Here is a 5770-nt window from a genome sequence, read left to right on the forward strand (position 1 = left end):
CATGCACAAAGTTGGCTGGCATGAATATTAATGACCTAACGTCATTGTTTGCCATTTGGGTCAAAAGATGGTCGTAGGGTAAAGTGACTTTAAGGGATGGGTTTATATGTGTGTAAATGGAGGAGAAATGGGAGGATTTTGGCATGTTTGCTGTGATTGTTTGCCTAGCAATATTGATCACAAGTACACAATTGATGGTGCATATCAAGGACCAAACTCTATAGTTTTATATTTGAGCACGATCACTTCTGTAAGGTCATGGGAAATTATGTAAATCGGCTTTTATATTTGATGTTGCATATCGGCTCACGCACTTTTTTTTTGTACCCAGTATTTCACAAAGTCCCTGTACTCTGATGACCCTATGACTTTTTGCTGGTATGTTGAGCATTAATTATAGTACTTACCTCCTACTTTAGGAACATGCGTATGCCTTAATGTATGTCGACCATGTCAACAACCCAGTGTAGTTTTACATGGTTGGAAAAGTCTATTTCCTTTCGCTATTTTGCCAATCATAATTCATAAATTGTCCAACTTTTTGACAAAAAGAGTTTTGCAACTATTCCGCCAGCAAGGAAACACAAATTTATGTGTATCCAGTGCGTCCTTTACGTTTAAATAGTTCAGTGTATTGTCAAGTTGTGCCTCTATACGCCATATTTACGGAATTGATGATACGAGCTGATACAGAATTTTTGAACCCAAATTTCTTGAAATATACATTACCTTTTTAACTTCTCGCCACGAAATTGGATTCATAAGAAGGTCAAATACAAGCCTTCCATTATGGCTGGTATCATCATCTCGATTGGTGTCTTGTGTTAGTATTATTCCATATTTTGCTGGTAGAAGTTCAATGAAACCCTCCATAATTCACGACTACTGTCACTTGTGTTATAAACTCGATGTGTTTACTATATTGTCGCTCGGGTCCGCGACTAATCGCAGGGACCGGTGTATCATTAGCTATTCTATACACTTTTCAATAGCCTTATTGTGATGTGTGGGAGTTTTAAAAGCCGAGCCATGAACAAAATATAATGCGAGCACCCGGGGGGGCATCAACTTTAGAGGTGACGCGTCATGACGGTATGTGCCTGTCAATATATGCCCCTCTTTTGAAGGCGACTATACCCGATGACCAGGCACCTTCAGTTTTCAAAATATTATACCCAATGACCCCTTTTTCATTTTGATTGTACATAATGACCCTTTTTTTAAAATAAAAAAAACCCAACGTTTTGTACTGATATGCGCCTACTTCGCGAAGCTTGTAGGCACATCAATTACCTACCCTACCCATCAATTCTAAAGTTGAGTGCCCCGGAGCGAGCGCATATTAGCTCATACTGCGGGCCAATGAACAATGAGATAGTGGCTTTTCTGATATTGCTTTGAGGAACTGTTGAAGTATAAATCAGCCAACGAGTAGGTGTGTCCAAATTGCACATCTTGAATTGAGACCAAGACATGCTGTTATTTCAATTGTTATACCGTTCCGGTTGGTTTATTACCTACCATTGCCTACGAGATGCAGTTCTAAGGTGACAGAGGGACAGGTCTGCAATTCGATTCCACAACCATTCATACCTTTCATCTGTTTTATTGTATTATCGTGCGAATTGCTCCGTGGTACCTTACGGGTACCTGAATTTTATTTGAATGAAGATGACTCTGTCATGCTCGACGTCATATTGCATAATTTCTATAGAGTATATGCAATAAACCAACCAGAACAGTATAACAATTGAAATAATAGGCAGTTCTAAGATAGGTTAAGAAGAATATAACGTCACAATTCTGTATTATTATTCAAGGTTGTAACGTGTGTCTATGCTGTCATGTAGGCCTACCTGGCAACAGACACGCCCCCGGTACAAACAGATGAAATTTGTAGAAAAGCGTGATTATGACAAAAACATTAAAAAATGATACTTTGAGGTATTGTTTTTTAATTTTTGTATGGCAGATCATACATACACATGTGCTGAGGTCAAAAGGTAAAAATTTTGTTTTGACCCCTCACTCACCTGTCATTCCAAACAACCCCTTAATTCAGCTTTTAAAGGGAGTGTTCAGAAATATTTTGGAGAAGCGGGCAACTTTTTGACCCCCTCTATAAAACCTAAAAAATTTTCCCCATTCAAAGGAAGCAAAACGTTTTTGCCTCCTGTGATGTGCCCTTATCAACTGAAACGAATCAGCTTAGGGAGTGTTCAGAAATACTTTGGTGGGGGGGGCTGGTAAAAAGGGAGGGGGGAAAAAAAGGTTTTGGACCTGAAAAAAGGGGACCAAAAAGTTTTAGGTGGTAGGAAAGGGGGGGCCAAAAAAGTTTTCCGCTTTAAAACCCAAACTTTTTCGCGCGCTTCGCGCGCATTGAGACCCTATATCACTTTCAACATGGGCAAATTTTGGTTTTCAGTGCTTTTGTTTGAAAAAATGATGGCACTTAGTGTACACATATATCTATTAATTAATATAACATTAAAGATGATCAGCAACATCTTGGTTGGTCTAAGAAATACTGGCACTTTTTTATCATAGAATTTTATATCTTTTCAAAGTAGGCTACAAACATGATTATGTACCAATCTGATCAAAATACAACTAATTCAAGAAAACATTGCAAATAAATTGGATTTCTTTGCACGTAAACTGCACACTTCAGTTTACTATTTCTCATTGCAAAATTATTTTGTACACATAGGCCCATGGGTAGATTTACCATAAGGCAGAGTGGGCACAGGCCCAGATGCCACGGTCTTTGTATTTTGGGGCCAAAACTGATACCCGTCTACATTTGCGTGACCAAATTAATCTCATTATTTGACCATTTTAGCTTTTTGCATAAATTAGTTCCAATTTTAACAATTATTTGACCATTCAAACGTCAATATGGCCAAATTGTTTGCGCGGTTCGCGCGCATTATTTTGTACTATTATAATAGCCACGGATCCAAATTATGCTGATGTGCCTATGAACCTCCAAATAAATCATCTATTTCATTTATCCCTGTACAATCAGATAAACACCCTGATTTGGGACAAATCTAAATTAAGTATAAAATGAAAATTTCCTCGTGCTTGTATTTCATGCACAATTGTCCCACCGAGAATGTTTCAAACATTTGCCTCCCTCAATGACATGTGACCCAGATATCACACCACTGGAAAAACACTATTAAGTATAATGTTTGTTATACGATAATGGGGGGGGGTCAAAAAGTTTTGTCTGTCAAAAGAGGGGGGTCAAAAAGTTTAGCGGTCCAACGAGGGGGGGAATAATAGTTTTCGAGCGAAAAATGTGACAAAGACCAGCCCCCCTACCAAAGTATTAATGAACACTCCCTTATCAACTTGTAGGCGCGCTTTATATTTAGCAAAGTCATAGTTCATTGAATTTACAACCGTATGACAAAACAGGCGAATATAGTAACTTTTAAAGAAAATTTAAATTTAAAGAAAATTGGCCATTGCTCATTCTAATGACGCTAGTATATGGACAATATAGGGGGCATATAAAGTGTGCTTTTTCACATTTGAAAAATATTGTAAGGAACACTTGAGGTTTTGACTTTTAAAACCTACATTTTGGTCAAAATTGTGCTTGGATAGGTACTTTTCAACAGATTTACCACATTCGCCTTGCTATAACATTGAATTGCGTGATCTGTTGACCCTAATGACGAAAAATGTTTTTAGGAGGAAGTGTTAGCGTTCGTTTGATATAAAAACATTCTGATTGGATGAAACACTTGAGGTTTCGACAAAAAACAATCACATACTATAATACCAGCTCATTGCTCATTGCACAGGTAAATCAGAAACATGTGTTGTGTGGATTTAACCAGAGAAGATCTGATTTAATCAGTTGAGCTGTTTTCAATGAGTGTTATCTTGGTTTAATAGCTTTTAAATGGGGTTTAAGTCCTGCAAAGGTCGTGGTGAATTCTACTGATAGACATGACTGCATCATGCATTTTTGAGAAAAGTGGGGGGATGATGCTGTGCCGGATCACGAAATGACCTTTTAACAGATTATGAGTATAAAAGGTGAAAGTAATTTAGTATGCTCTTTGCAGAATATGAAGAGAGATTGTAGACTTGGTCGTTGTTGTTCTTCAAAAGGAGGTACATTTGAACCAGTTTGCATAGCCAATAATGTGCTATTTTAATACAGCAACGAAGGAGATTTTGAGTATAGAGGAATCCAAATTCACGCATTCCTACACCTGACTAGCAGCCTTTAGTTGGGTACCCGTCGGCTACAATGCACTCAAAATGTGAAATGATTCGGCCTTGGCGGAAATTTTAAACTGCATTCCATCACCCGTTTTACACCTTCCGCGAAAACACAGGTAGACAAAAGAATGATTAAAGTTACAACACAATACAGTTCCCTTCGACAAAACACACAGCTTAACATGGTCTATTCGCTGTTGAAGTGACATAATAATCGGATTAAGGGACCGTTCACAAACACTTGTAAGGGGGGCCTGATGCAAAAAAAAATTTATCGCGAAAAATTTTCGGGGCCCCCTTTACAGACCTCGAAAATTTCAGCCCCCCCCCCCTTTTTGACATGAAAATTATGGGTCAACCCCATAGAAAAGCATATAAACTCAATTTTTCCAGGAAAATTTGTGGTAATTTTTTTCAGGGCCCCCCTTTAGGAGGGTCAAAAATTTCAGCCCCCCCCTTGCATCAGGCCCCCCCTTACAAGTGTTTGTGAACGGTCCCTAACTACACGCGGTATCTATGCATTGATGTACTTGCGAACAAAAGGACTATGTATGAATAGATGCGACGGGATTACCTGCGGAATTATCTCCATTATATATATTATTAGCTATTATTCTATTAACCCTCCTCGTCCTTGCATCTTCTCTAGGTGTTAGGCGGCTTTTATTTGCACAATTGGACGCTCAAACAGCAGGTTCGTGCTAGCGGGTACCCAAAGATGTCCGACCAAATCCTGACCATGACTTGGCTCGTTGGATTCGTCTATATATGAAGGTACTCCTCCTCCCCCAAAGGATTAAAATTCTTCTGTCGACTTGCGGGAGTCTGGTTAATAAAACAACACATCTGTCAATAAAAAGGATCAGTGCAGAAAGAAGCCCGTTTCTCCTGGAGAAAGAGAGTGATTATCGAAAGAAGCATCTTAGCTGGAGAAAGCGTCACATTTGCAAGGAGTTGAGTATTTGGAGAAAGCAGCATCATTTCTGTGCGAGGATTGTACGCAAAGGATATAAAATATAAGCGAACAAGGATGTATACATTTTGCAGCCAGACCATTGTTCCAGAACACTATACTCATCGTACCTGCAGTAACTGATGTCCACAGGAAGAGAGAGGGGTATCGGACGCGCACAACTCTGTTACTTCTATAAGACATGTGCAGGTTTTTCTCTCAAGCCCTACGGCGAGGGGCTAATGACGACGGGGGCAGGTGGAGGATACTACTGGGAAGCCTCTAGCCATGAATCTCCACGTAGGCGACTCGGGTGTGATGGTTGCTTTGACGTCGACTTGGAATGACGACTCATCTTGTATCCTGCCCGAGTGACAAAGCAGCCCAGCCCACGGGACAGTACTGCTTTCCCCGGAAGGGGAGGGGATGATAAAAGGATTCCTTAAAAAGCTCATTCCACTTGTAATCTGCTCGTTCACCGTGGCTATAGCTGATTATCCAATTTAGCGGTAGAGCAAGAATTAGAACTAAACGTAAACAACGTAAAGGAAAGACAAATATCAATATTGCAGC

The sequence above is a fragment of the Amphiura filiformis genome, chromosome 10, assembly GCF_039555335.1.
Source record: "Amphiura filiformis chromosome 10, Afil_fr2py, whole genome shotgun sequence".
Classification (NCBI taxonomy): domain Eukaryota; kingdom Metazoa; phylum Echinodermata; class Ophiuroidea; order Amphilepidida; family Amphiuridae; genus Amphiura; species Amphiura filiformis.